This window comes from Anser cygnoides, chromosome 18 (assembly GCF_040182565.1).
Source record: "Anser cygnoides isolate HZ-2024a breed goose chromosome 18, Taihu_goose_T2T_genome, whole genome shotgun sequence".
NCBI lineage: Eukaryota > Metazoa > Chordata > Aves > Anseriformes > Anatidae > Anser > Anser cygnoides.
In genome coordinates, this window is record NC_089890.1 from 11,080,659 (window position 1) to 11,094,677 (window position 14,019).

The following is a 14,019-nucleotide window of genomic DNA, read 5'->3' on the forward strand; positions in this document are numbered from 1 at the left end:
CCTGCATGGACACGTACCTCTGGGAAAGGAGGAAAGCACTTCTGGGTGCGTTGCTCCGTCAGAAGGAGTCCCAGCAGCCTGCTGCTTTTCCCCCTTTCCCTTTCGTTCTCGGTTCCCAAACGGGCACCCTCAGGTGCTCCCCGGCCGGCTTTGTCCTGCCCTGGCTTCTCTTTGAGGCCTGCAGGAAGGGGCTGGCCCGGCTGCTTCGTCCTGCCTGGTTCTGTGATGTGGGTAAGTGCAAACTCCTAGCGCGGCCTGGAGAGAGGCAGCTGTAATGTTCCAGCTCCACGGCGCCGCGGGGTTCCCGTGCTCTCCGACTCGCTGTTTTTGTCTCGTGTTTTTATGCTCACCAGAAATAAGTGATTTTCTGGTTAAAGACGTTCACTGCGGACTTCCGCGCTCAGCTCCCGGGGGTGTTTTCGGGAAGAGGCGCTGCAGCGTGGTGTGTTTGATTTCTGGCAAGGCCCTCTCCTCTAGAAAATCAGCAAAGCCTTGGGCTGGCGATACTGGGAGTGCTTTGGAAAGACAGGACGTGGCCTGCGGGTTAATTCCCTGCACCCCAGCCCTGCCGCGTCCTGCCCACGGGGAAGGGGCCGCACGCAGCGGGGCAGCCCTGCCGCCGCAGCAACTTGGGATGAGTTTCTGTGAGTCCTCGGGATCGGGAGCAGGAGAAGAACTTTATAAAATTCTCCACGACCAGTCGAGCGGAACCTATTTTCTCTCACAATGCAATTAACGGCACCAACATTTACAAAATATGATTACAAGCACTTTGGTTAAGTAGAGGAAAGTATATTAGATAGCAGCGAGGGGTTGATCTTAATGTGCATTTTTTCGAGAGACTTGCATTTTCTTTGTGCAAATAAAGAGGCCCTAAATTCTCCATAGGCACTAAAATCAATGCAGTGGAACCATGATAACAAACACAGGCTCCACTTTTTGCTACATCCCCCAATTAATTAAGCCTTTCACGGGCATGTAATTAGGAACATTAGCAAGTCATAAAATTGCCGTGAGTCTCTAAATTATGTGCTGGCCCTCAGCAATTTGTTTTTAATTCCTTTTGAAGACAATGGCACTGCGGGGTCCCATAGATCTTCATAGCAGCCTACTGTTTACTTCTTTATGGCTCTATGAAGATCTAACTGTTTTCTACTGCTCCCAGATGCACCCACGCTATTTTCTGGCGCGGTTTCATTACCTGGGTCGGATTTAAAGGGGAACGGTGCCCGCCTGCCCCGCGCGCCTGCCCGGACACCGAGGCTCCCCCAGCCAGCAGCCGCCGCTCGTGCGCCTGCATGGGGACGCCTGTGAGGCCAGGGAGACGGATAAATAAATGAAGCAGGCTCATTTCAGGGGAAGGTTTATTTCCCTGTTATTGTGATTTACTCCTCCTTGATGAGAGTGTCTCTTTCACAGCGGAGGCGCGGAAAAACATTTGCGCGATCTCAGGGTCAAGAACGGGAGAAAGAAGTAAATAGTGGAAGCAAATTGTTTTTTCTTCCAAAATATTCTGGGTCATTTACAGCTGACGGGTCGCCACAATAATAGCCGGCCCCGTGTTCTAATAGCCGGGTCGTTTCCCGGTGGATATGTGTAGCTAGCCGCCCCTTTTTGGCACAGTTTGGGGTTTGACGTGCCGCTTTGTTGGGTGGCAGGGGCCGGGGCTGAGCTGCCCCGCACGCGGCTCTGCTCCTGCCCCGCTGCGGGCGCTGCTCCCAACTTGCTTCCCACACTCGCTGTTCCCCGATCATGGTCGATTAACGCTGTGGAATTACGAAACGGGTTTAATGAGAAGAATAACGAGAAGCTGCAATGGGAGAGATGAAGCCTGGCTCTTCTCCCAGGTGAGCACAGGGAAGGAGCGTGCTGCGCCGCTTGCTCGCACGGCCGTGCTACATGGAAGAGGCCGTCCGATTTCAGGAGATGGTTGCCTTTGGTGGGCTGATGGCTCACGGGCGCTGCAGGGGGAAGAGAACGTGGGTGCTGCCCCTGTCCCATCCCCACCCTGCGGTGGGGACGCAGGGTGTGAAGGCAGGAGCGTCCTCCTTCCTTCTGGCCTCGGGACTCCTCGCTGCCTCCTGCACTGTCCATGCTCCCCCCGGCATCCCGTCCCTCCCCTTCCTTTCAGACGGCCGCAAACCTTTACTGTGGGTGTAGGGAATGTGTTATTGCTGGACGGGGGGACAGCAAAAAGCAGCGACCCAGCAGGAGAAGCATTCCCTCTGTGCTTCATTGTCACTGCCACTTTCACTGCCCGATTAAGCTTTGTCTTGGGGCTGGCAGGAATATCAAACTGAGCAAATTATAACACTGCGGCTCCAGGACAGGGGGTATAAAAGTGTATTTTTTCAGTAGTCAGCAAAAAAGAGAAAAGGGGGGAGTATTTGCAGTGAAGCACACTGGAACAGCTGTGAGCAAGGTGCTGCTTGAAGGATGCCTGAGCTGCAGAGGAGGGGAGCTCAGTAGCTCCTCTTTAAGATCCATTTAAGATTGCTCGATTTTCAGTTCAGTGAAATCCCCACTCAGGTGGGACCTGGCAGTGGGCTGCCAGGACAAGCAGGGCCAAGCCATTCCCCGTGGTCACTCCCAAACCCGTGCTGGCGGAGAGAAGCACGCGGGCAGCCTGCTCTGTAGCTGCAGTGGGCTTTTTGTTTCCCGTCGGTGGCTCGGCAGCTGCAGAAATGTCACTGGCTGAATTTTCAGATTGCGAGACAAAATGTTTTCTGCCTGCCTGGGGGTTGTGCGCATTTGCTGCACGTGCGAAGGGTCAGCAAACAAAAAACCCGAGGGGCCAGCCCTGTGGCTGCTGCTCGGGTGTTGAGGCGAGGCTGGCTCCTGCACATCGTGTCCGTGCACCCTTGGCTCCCGCACATCGCGTCCTTGGAGCAGAACAGCCCCACGGCTACGTGGCACGAAGCCCTGGCCCATGCGCAGTGCCTGCCCTACCTCCGAGCCCCTTTCGTGGCGGCAGAGGCTGCCTCCAGAGCAGCCCCGGGGGAGGCTGAGCTGTGCAGCCGTGCGCTTTGCTTTATCTCTCTCCCCGTTTCCACCGGGGAGATGGTATCAGCGGCGAGGGATCGCGCGGCCCCGGCCGGCGCGGTGCCGGCAGATAGCATCGCTGCCTGGTAGTGCTGTGCATTTCCACGCCGTGGGCCTGACCCGGGTCTGCTGGGAGAGGAGAGGCTGGTGCCTCCACGGGCAGGGAGGGCGGCGGGTGTGAGCCTCTGCCCCACAGCCCTGGCCTGGCCTCGCGGGAGAGCTTTGCTCTCACAACCAGCCTTTGGTCTTAGTGCGGGCACGCGTCTCCCTCCAGTTCCTCCAGGCAGTGCAGCTCGTGGTTTTCGTGGCTGTTTTAGGAGTCTGACAGCGTTCGTGAGGTTTGTTTTGGAGCCGCCCCCGTTCTGCGAAGACCCCGGAGGCCAGCCCCTGTCCCCAAACCCCTCGGGCACATGCAGGAGAGCAGCACCGGCGTGGCACCGCCGCCTGCCCTGCCCCGGCTCGCCCCGCAGCTCGCGTGCGCGGGGCAGCCACGAGCCCGGCAGAACAGAAACAAAGGCGTGCGTGAGGCCTCCTCCTCCTCCTTGCCCTCCTCCTCGCTGCAAGTCCAGCAGCTGAAGTTGTTTGCCTTATTTTGCAGACGCAGTCCCCCAGGATGTGGGGAATGGTTATTAAAAAGCCCGGAGAGCAGTGTCTAACCTTGAGTAAGTGTTTTCTTGTTGTCATCCAAAGATCTAAAGAAAATCCTGAAGAGAATACATGGTGAAGACATATATTATAGTTGGAGCTTTTTATCTCACACATGTGACTTTGCCTATCATGAACTGTACGTTTTTATTCTCACTAGTGGGACAAAACTATATCCCACTGCAGCATATATCAAGAGGAGGAACATTGTACCTTCTTTGCATTAATATAAATAGCTGTTTAGGACCGATTCCTTGGCCAGATACTACCAGCTTACCTGTCCTTTATCTAAGATATTTGGCATGTAGCTCAAGTTTGGTTTATTTAGAGTCAGGATGCAGCAGCTTTTACATATTAAAGGTGCATTTTAAAAGAGCATTTTCTATTCTAATTTGGGGGAAAGGAGCTCTTTAGGGCATTCAGGGAACGATGTCCATCTGATTTACATTTCCCTTGTTGGAGCAGAGCTGTGTACGCATATTAGAATGTAAATAACAGTGATGGATACATGTATCTTTAAAAGATCCATTTTCTCTTTTGACTAAGGCATCCAGGAGAGGAGAGGGAGCGTAGATCACTTTTACAGGTGAAAAATCCATCTCCTAAGACAGTGTCCACGGCCCAGGAGCTGGCCCCTCCACTCGAGAAGCTGGCAGTGGCCGGGGCCGGCCCAGAGCCCTGGAGCAAGGCTGGGTGGCTCTTCTTGTCGGGGGCGTTAGCGCTGCGCAGAAAGGCTTTGGCAGCACTTGCTGACCCAGAACGGGGAGCACAGGAGGGCTTTTCAGGTGTGCAGCTCGTTAAACTCCCAGGGGAAATGGTACCTGGGAATCCCCGGGGAGCTGGGGTCTGATTTCGGAGAGGCACGGCGCGGGTAATCATTGACTGCGCAGCTCCCGTGCTGGGTTAACCCAGAAACTCCTGCAATAAAACCTTCCCTGGCGGGGGTGATTTGTGGTGGGATCCTGGGCCTCCTGTGAACTTCCCCATTTGTCTTTGGCTCCGTCTATCTCCCTGCCTTCAGAGGTCCCAAAAGACAAAAAAGAAAAAAAAAAAAGGAAGTCCCTTGATCATCACAAGGGGAAATGAAGCCCAGGCTGGGCGCAGAGCGGCCGGGCACGGAGCAGAGCTCATTTCCTGCGGGGTCCCCGGCCGGCGGGACGGGAGGAGATGTGCCCAGATGAAATTAGCAATCAGCGGCTGGGGGAAATTGGGGTTGTTACAGACCCAGGCAAACAAACTTCGCGCTCTGGAGGGGAAGGCAGGAGCGGAGAGGCACGACGTTCTTTCATCTTCGCTCCCGACAGCACCAACAGCCCCAAGACACGAGGGCGCGCGGCGAGCGGCCTGCCTGGGGCCAGTGGGTGCCAGTCCCCCCGGTGGAAAGTACTCTTGGCAAAAGTATGCGTGCAGACCAGAGGGCTGGGTCCCCCTCTGCTTCTTCCACAGACACCTCTGGGCAGATTTCTGTTAATTGTCACGGCATTGACGTGCGTCGGCTGTCGTCGTGCGGTGCTGCGTAGGAAAACTTACCGCTGCCTCGTTAACCTCTCCAAGGCTGATTTTGGCAGCCGTCAGAGCACTGTAAGGTGTGCGTAATTAACGAGGTATTGAATGAATGAGTGAATGCTGAAGCCGAGATGCTCTTTCAGCTCAGTTTGAGTATAATTATTTTGATTATATATTTATCTTGATAGTGCCCCGGTGAATACTTATAGCACAAACAGGCAGCTATCGCACGTGGCGTCCGCCATCCCGACAGGGCAGCCGATGCTCTGCAGATGACTTCTGTAACTGCAGACGTGGTGGCCGGGTGCCTGGAAAGGAGGCGGCGAGTTCCCAGAGCATCGCGCTGGCTGCATCCCAAGGCACCTGCCTCCTTTCCAGCCTTACGTGCTTGGTTTGGGCAGAGAAACAGCTCCGTACTTGGGGGCTGGAGGAAGGAAGGAATCCCAGACTGCGGGGCGGGATGGGATGGGATGGGATGGGGATGGGAGCACTCTCCCAAGGGAGCAGGGCTCTGGGTCGGAGCAGGAGCCGCCGAGCAGCCCGGCAGAGCCCAGCTCTAAGCGGAGGGGATGTTTCTCAGGGGCCGGCTGACAGCACGGATGAAGCAGATCAACGTCAAGCGTGAAGGCACTGGCTTTCCTCTGCTCCGATCGCAGTCATATACCGGCTCTGAATCATGAGGCTTGCAACCAGCAGGCATAAATTTATACTATACAGATGAGAACTGTGCCTCGGAGACAGAACATCTATCTCCTTTGCACTTATCTGCCACTGTGACACAAACAATCAGAGATGATTCTCTGGCACAACAAACAGCAAAGTGTCTTCTTTGTCTTTGCCTCAAAGGAAAACACTGTAACACATCTTTTTGGCCCGTGCTTTTATCACTTACTTTTGTTCAATAATCTTCCTGCCCAACACACAGGATCTGGACACGTGTGTGCGTGTGTGCAATAGGCAATCTGCCCTGCTCGCAGCATCTGAGCCGAGGCGTGGGGAGGAGATAAATACGCTGTCAGGGGGGCTCGCGCAGTTTGCTGCAGCCCGTGGCTTAACCCCAAATCTCGGCGTTGATGCTGGATTTTCTTTATGGCCGTGGAGCCTCCGTTTGCTGAGGACATGGAAGAAAGAGCCTTAAGTGCAACGGAGGGGCCTTGCTTGGTCTGCAGGTAGCCTCGCCTGCCGTGCTGGGGGCTGGGCTGGCTGGGTGAAGACATGCAAAGAGACTGCCCCGTGGTCTGCCCCGTGGTCGTGGTGCTCTGGTGGGGGAATCGAAAAGCAGGACAGCTGCATCCTGTCCCCTGTGCGGGTCAGGATGTTGATTCTGGAACCTAATGACGAGCAGCAGCCTGGTTCACCAGGGACCGCCGGTCTTTTTGCCGTGGTGCTGGGGCTGTTTGGGATGGCGGCTGGGATGGGAGGAGAGGACGTTGTTTGCTTTCCCTTCTGTTTGTTTTAAGTGGAGAGGGTTAGGCAGAAATCGCGTGAAATATTTATGATCTCCCTTAATTCTGCTCAGAGATGTTTTGTAAGGCTTAAATAATGGATGTTTTTGACCGCTACTGGAGGCATGGAAGTGTTGCTCTGTGCGGTAGGAAGGAGCAGACCCTCTACCAGAGGGGTGAGTGCCGAAATGCTCACTCCGTCCGGCTGCGGGGTGATCGGAGCGGCTCCTTATGGCCTCACCCCGTGAAGGTATGCACGAGGCTTCGCCCCACACTGCCCACGATGTGACTCGCTTCAGCCCCCGGGATCGGCACTGTTACAAAGAGAAATTGCCTTTCGGTTTTACGTGACTGTTTGGAATAGGGAAAAGAGCTTTCTGGGCTAGGTGGGGTGGCACCACCTGGCCACGAGGAGCACGCTGCCTTCGCCATGTTACGGCACCCATCCCCGGCAGGGCTGCATCTGAGCATTTTCGGGATCGAGGAGCAGGAGCTGGTGTAAAAGCACCTTCGTGACCTGGGCAGAGGCAGGCAGCTTGGGGAGGTTCGGGCTGGGCATCCAGGGCCTTGGCCCCGCTGGGGGCACGGGGGGTCCAGCCCCGGTGAGTGCCTCCTGCCCCCCTGCTCCAGCGTTATTTTCCAGGCGTTACCAACATACTTGCCATTCCCTATTTCAGAAGGAAAAATGGAATCCAATTGCGCCTCAGATGCAGACAGCCCCTCGCACAATATTTCCTGCACCTCCTCTCCAGATAAGCCACCTTTTAAGATGATGTATGGTGCCACTTACCTTTATAGTGTTCCACCTAGCGAGGGATGCTGAGACCCGCTCTATATTTAGTCACAAGCAAAGCGATCCATTTAAAACATAAAGTCGGATGTATGGGGCAGAGCAAAATGGGGGCCAAGCTATTTGTGTGATGATTTTACCCCCAAAGTGTTATAATGAAGTGTTTTGCAGGGGAAATTAAGGGGAAGACAGGGAGCGCCGGGAGGCTGGCGGTGGGAGCAGGCTGGCTTGCCTTATTTTTTTTTTTTTTTTTCCCCAAAGGCAAGAAGGGGGAAATGATTCTGGTGTTTGGTGCATCCTTTTCAGATTGAATTCCAATTTGTTATTAGCATTTTATATTTTCCCTTCAGCTGATTATGCGTGCAGATTAAAAGCGCCTTATCTTTCCAACACCCCAGCCCGCTCTCCATCGGCTAATCCGGAGGGACGCTATCATTTACACGGTGTGATGATAATACGGAAATCTCATTCACTTGGGGCTTTATATTGTGTGTTTATTTATTTTTAGGCACTGGTTTTAGCACTGCTCATCGTCTCCAGGTCTGTAATCTGCATTCCACCCTGCAATTAGAAGGATTCTCTCTTGCCATACCAGCCTGATGCTGTAAATTGTGTGTTTTCCAGGCGCTTCTTCCAGCAGAGGTTTGAGAGCACAGATGCAAATCACTCCCCGGCATCCCTTATTGATCCCAACGTCTGTTGATTTGCCCTGAATTTTAACCCTCAGAAAGGCTGGTGGGCGGAATAAGAGGGAAGCTCGGGATTTGAGCCCCTCTCCTCGTGCAGGGCCGGCTCAGTGCTCGCGCTCGCGGGCCACCCGTTGAGCAGGAACGCACACCCCGAATTCCAGGCTGAAGCACATAAATGAAGCATCATTTCCTGACTTCGCCGAATCAATACCTGCTTGATGGTGACTTAAAAACACCAGACAGCTTTCCTAGACCGAAGCCCTTGGATAAATGAAGTTGTCATTGACTTCTGGTGTATCTGGACTGTGTGAGATCCTAATTAGGACAGGATCATAGTAACGGGGGGAGATAATAGACCTATTGGATCAAGTCTGTCTTCCTGCAATTGCAGCATATTATCCCCCAGATATAAGTTGTACCAGTGTTATATAGCAAATGGCTCAAATCTTAGGAGAATGTGGCTTGTGATTAAAAAACACCCAAAACCAGTGGAAATATTCCCTGGGAATTTATCTGGCGGGTGTTTGGTTTCCTTTCTGTCTTCGCTTTTCCTGCTCTAGAAAAGGCTTTCTGCTTAAAAATCCACGTCCCTGAGTAAAACCTTGCTAACTGCTGGGGCTACGAGCAATGAATACATTTTTTGAGATCCTCAGACCTGAAACCAGCCGAACTGATTCTGCAGATCATCCGTGCCAAGCCACCTTGCCACGTGCCAGACCCCCCTTGCAAGCAGCTTCGCCTCGCAAAGTGACTTTTTGCACATCTCTGTGCTGCCGCGTGAGAAATCCTAACGTCTCCGCAGGGCTGCTTGGTGCTGGCTGGCAGGGGAGCCTGGCACCGACTGCTGGTGCGCGGGGCTGGCAGCTCCTCCTAGTGCTGCTGCGAGCAAACCTCGCAGCCGGGCTGCTTAACTCAGGGGAAACGAGGGAAGAATCCTTGAAGCGGGCTCAGCCTGATTTCTGGGAGGCCTGAGAGCTGCTCCAGGCTCAATCCCGTCCTCTGTGTTGCTCTTCAGAGCTGCTTGCCTTGCCCCTGCCTCCGAACAGAGCTGGGTGCTGCTGCGCCATGCTTGTGCCTTGCTTCGGGTTGGGAAGCTGGGTATGTCCAGCAGCCGTGGGGCTGCCTCGTGCTGCCGGTAGGCATCGCCTGCCGAACGGGGGCTTGGTGCAGAACCCTGCGGCCCCATAAGCATCCCCTGCCCCTGCTGCAACAGTGGCTGGGCACTGCAGCGCGCGGTGCTCCCTGCCGCGCTGCGCTCCCACCCTCCCGTCCCCCGAACGGCCCCGTCGGACTTCGAGGAGATGAAAACGTTGGGAGAGGAAAGCCGTTTATTTGCTCTGCGGGTGCGCAAGGCCCTGGACACGTGGCAAAGACTCTTTGATTAACGTCGGCTTCCTCTTGGCACTGTTTGACGGAACAAGGCTGAGACACTCCATTTCAGTGAGCCGGTGTCGTGCAATGTGTATTAGAGAGTCCTCAATTTCACACGTGCTTACTCCTGAGTGAGTTTCGCATAAAAGGATTAAGGAGAGAGGAAGTGCAGAGGAAATGGGATGTTAGACACCTTGTTAAACGGGCTGTCAGGGTTTCTGGAGCGTTCATTCTAACTCTATTCCACTCTGCATAGAGGCCAGGCCGTTACCCGGGATTGGGGAGGCCTCTCCTGTGCTGCCAGCCTGGAATTGCTTTTGAAAAGAAGGGAGCAAAAGCAGGGATGAGAACAGTGACGGGTAACCAAAGGTCTCTGTCCATAAGGTATTATCAAAAATCGGTTTTAGCTGGTTTAAATTACATGTGAACGTTGGAAAAGAGTGGATGTTTGGCTTGGGGAGGTCTTGTCCTTGTGAATATTTTGAGATACAGAGCAAAATAACGTGGTTGGGTTTGGTCTGTAATGCCTTGAGTACTTTAATATTTAGTAGTTATAATACTTCACTTCATCACAATCAGCTATGCCCAAGAGAAAGTGTGTAAGAAGCGAGGACAAGTAGAGACTGACCCAACCAAGACACCGGTGAGCCCTTTTGCTCGTAGCAGTGGGTTAGAGACGCGGGCGGGTTACAGACAGGAGCGCGGCCATCGCTGCCGTTATTTCTGTGCCAGCTCCGGTGCAGGGATGCCGGGGCAGCAGGGTTAGCAGCGCTCCTCTCTGGTCTCTGGGTCTGGCCCCAAACTGCACAGGGGAAACAAACGGGGTGCCGGGAGGTCTGGGGGTCGGGGCCGTGCCGTGGGTTTCCTGATCCATGCCGCGGGGTTTTGCAGGGCGGGTATCGGGGGAACGGCTGCTGGTATTCAAGTCAAGTTCATAAGTAATGCAGCCTCACATCAGGCTGTTTCCTGTAAGTCAGATCCATTTTAAAGAGCGGTGATGAAGCAGGGCTTCAGAATCCACTCTATGAGCATCCAAATTAAAAGCTAAATAGGATGTAGCTTTCAGTTTGGCCGTATCTCCGTGTGTCAGCGCTCATTATCCTCATATGTCACCGCTCGGCAGCCTTCCTCCGGAGCCTGGTGTGCCGCGGTGCTCACCCTGTGCGTGGAGCGGGGCCTGCATGGCGCGAGCGGCGCTGCTCGTCCTCTGCAAGGCAGCACGAGGCCGGGGGAGCTCCTCGGGGCCAGGGCTTGGCAGAGGCTGAGCTTGGGGCGGCTTTGGGGTCGTTCCCCGCTGCTGACCTGGGGCATCGTTCTGCCCCTCCTGCTGTCAGCCCTGCAGGGGTTTGCTCTGGGGGCTGCGGGCAGCGCCATCACAGCTCTGTCACCTCTCATTGGGTTTGGGCTTGGCTTTTTCTGTATAAAGCTCCGGGTTTTACAATGGTGGGTGATTTGCCAGCGTAGCCCAAGGGGCAGCAGCCGTTGCGTGGCGGGAGCAGCCGGCCGGCTCTCACCGATCGCCCCGCAGGCACAAGGCTGCCTCTCCATCCCGCCGTCCTGCGGCGTTCCCCGCCGCGCCGCACACCTCTCCCCGTGGTCACAGATCTCTGCAGCTCCAGACGAGGCTTTTTGGGAGCAGGAGGGTGAGTGGTAACGGGAGGGATGCGGGGCAGCAAACGGGAGCTCTGACTTCAGCTCAAATGCAAGCGACTTCAGAGAGGGGCCGGGGTTTCGCTCGGTCCATACGGATCCAGGAATGAAATACATCGATAACAGGTGATGCTGTGTACAGCCATCAGTGCAATGAGTTAAAAATGGGTTAAAAAAAAAAAAAAAGTCTGCTCTCCCCAGATTCCCCTGCCCGCAGGGTACAGAGGGTGAGGGGGCAGCTGGGGGGGCTGGGACCCCCGGGGCAGTGCTGGGGCTGTGCCCAGCCTCCCACGCCTGCCCTCCACAGCAGAAACGTGCCAGCCTCCAGGTGGGGTGGGAGAGGACGGAGAGGTGAAATTACCTCCGCCGAGTTAAAAACGTGAGCGGGGGAAGCAGCAAGCTGGGCCGTAAATAATCCCGCACCTGGCCTTTTAATTCAGTTATCTCCTGGTCGGGGAAGTCGAGATCTGCTGTGTGCTGTGGTGGTGCCAAGTTAATTACTTGAAAATGAGTGCCTGGGGTCGGACCAAGAATCCCTCATCAGCATTCAGCAGCGGTGCCACGGCGAGCGGGAGAGCCCCCCGCACCCGCGCATGCTCGCAGCGCGCTGCCGGCCAGGGCGGCAAGGGGAGGGAGCACGGGCTCGCCCGCCTTTGCTTTCTCTCCAGCACGCTGGAGCTTGGTTTAATTGAAAAAGAAGCGAGCTTGGTGGATGCTGTGCGGGCAGTGGCGTTAGCAGGGGGCGGCTCATCGCTGGGCGCCGGGCCGATGGGGTTGGGGTGCGAGCGATGGGACCGAGCGGCTGGGAGGCTGCTTCGGCGCTTGGCTCCTACACGTTCCCTTTATGAAATTCCCCTCGGAGGGAAGTTTTGCAGCGGGTTCGGGATGTGCTGACCTCCGTGGCACAGCCAGGACGCTGCCCTGGCCATCCCAAGGCCTGGCCCCAGCCGTGCCCACCAGCTGGTGCTGAGCACCGCGGGCTGCGGCACCCACGGCCTCCCCCCCCCCCCACCATGGGCGCTCGCCCGCCGCATACAAATGTGGATATTACCAGGCAGAGAGGGAGCGAGGAGGTGCAGCTCCAATACTAAATAGCTGGGCCCTTTAAGCCGTTTGGCCAGACCTTATCGTTAAAAAGGAGGAAAAAAAATAGTCTCTATAGGATTCTTTGAGTCATTGCTTCTTATGTGTAAACAGAGGGAGGCAGCTTACATAGCAAACTCAGCCTGGAATAGCTCGAGGTGATTAACAGTTGTTTGATTCCTTGAAGATTTCCACATGCTTATGCCAATCCAACTGGGAAAGGCAGAATAAATATTTTGAAATATGCCCCTTCTTTTGTAAATTAGGCATGATGAGTGCTGCTTACCCGGTTAGCTCGGAGTTACGGGATTGGTTTTGTTCAGCAAACAGTAGCAGAAGGGCAGAGCTGGCGGCGGGCGTGCTGGGAGCTGCCGGCCCCCGCAGCGCGTGGGCACCCGTGGCACTGCCGGCCCTGGCACTTGTACCCCCGTCCCTGAAGGCACGGGGGGGCTCGGCCAGCAGCCCCTTCCTGGCCCCGGCAGCCCCCCTCAGCCCCCTCTGCCCCAGCCCTGCTGTATAAAGCCACCCCCCACAGCACCCACCCACAGCAAAAACCTACAAGTCTTGCTTATGGTAAAGGAAAACTTTTTTTTTTTTTTTTTCCTTAAAATGAGTTGCGGCGTCCAGGGGTGGTTTTCCCTTTGTTTATTCGCAGGTGATGGGGTAGTAAAAGGTAAAGAAATACCGAATCACTTGAACCACAGAGGGCCTGCTTAGCAGTTGCTGTGTTCATTCCCGTTACAAGCAAGGAGAAGGATATCTCAGATTTAGTCCCAGTTTTATAACAGCACTTCCCAACCCACCTGGGGGCCGCAAAAGTGCTTTACATGCATTAATGAAACAAGCAGTGCCACCTCCAACGGGACGGTTAGGTTTTATCTCCCCTTGCACGTGGTCAGACTGCGGATTGCCTCACTCAATGTCACGGGTCAGCAGCCAGCTTTCCTCCGGCACCCACGGGGTGTTGGTTCTCACATCCCAGGCACCCATCCAGAAAGAAACTACTGCTTTTATTCACTTCGATTTTGCAAATAACAAGTGCTGAATAAATCTGAGGAGCCACGCTCTCCTCCCTTTACACCTGGACAGGAGACTAGGCACAAAAACAGTGCTCAGGGTTTTTACCTTGCCCAAAGAGCCTCCAGCGCTGGGAACCCGCCTGCTCTTACCTCCTGCGCCGGGTTTTTACCGCAGGTCTGCAGGGGGAATCTGTGTTTTACCCCAGTCTTCCTTAGCCCAACGTCTCACAAGCCTTCACGTTCCCAGGGTCGCACTGTCTTTGTAAAATCTGCTTTAAAAAATCCCAGAAGTTCTGGACCATACAGGAGCAGAAATATTAAGGCTGAAGGGAAGTACTTTGTTTGCCAGATAAATAGGCTTGGTGACACTTTGGATATGTAGAAGGTGGTGAATAATTTCTTCTGCCTGGGCTATATATCCTTAGAGGACTCAATGAATTTTTCATTCTGGAAGATGTGTTCGGGTCATTAATTGCAGTTTGCCACAGGTCTGTTCCACTTTTGTCTGGGTAAAGCCTATCTCCTTCAACATACAACTCATTTACCCTTTGCAATCTATGTAACATTTGCATTGTAAATTGGTTAGCTTAGCGTAATACTTGAGTGACCCGAGCAAACCTCTGAAAGGCTACCGCGTGCGCTGCAAGGGAAGAGGGGGCCCGCACGGGGCTGGGACTTGGCGGCTCCTACTCCAGGAAAAGGCTGCGGGGAGGACTTCAGATGAGGGTCGGGATCCCGATTCCCCTCGTCACCCCCAGCTGGAGCGAGCGAAGCCCCCG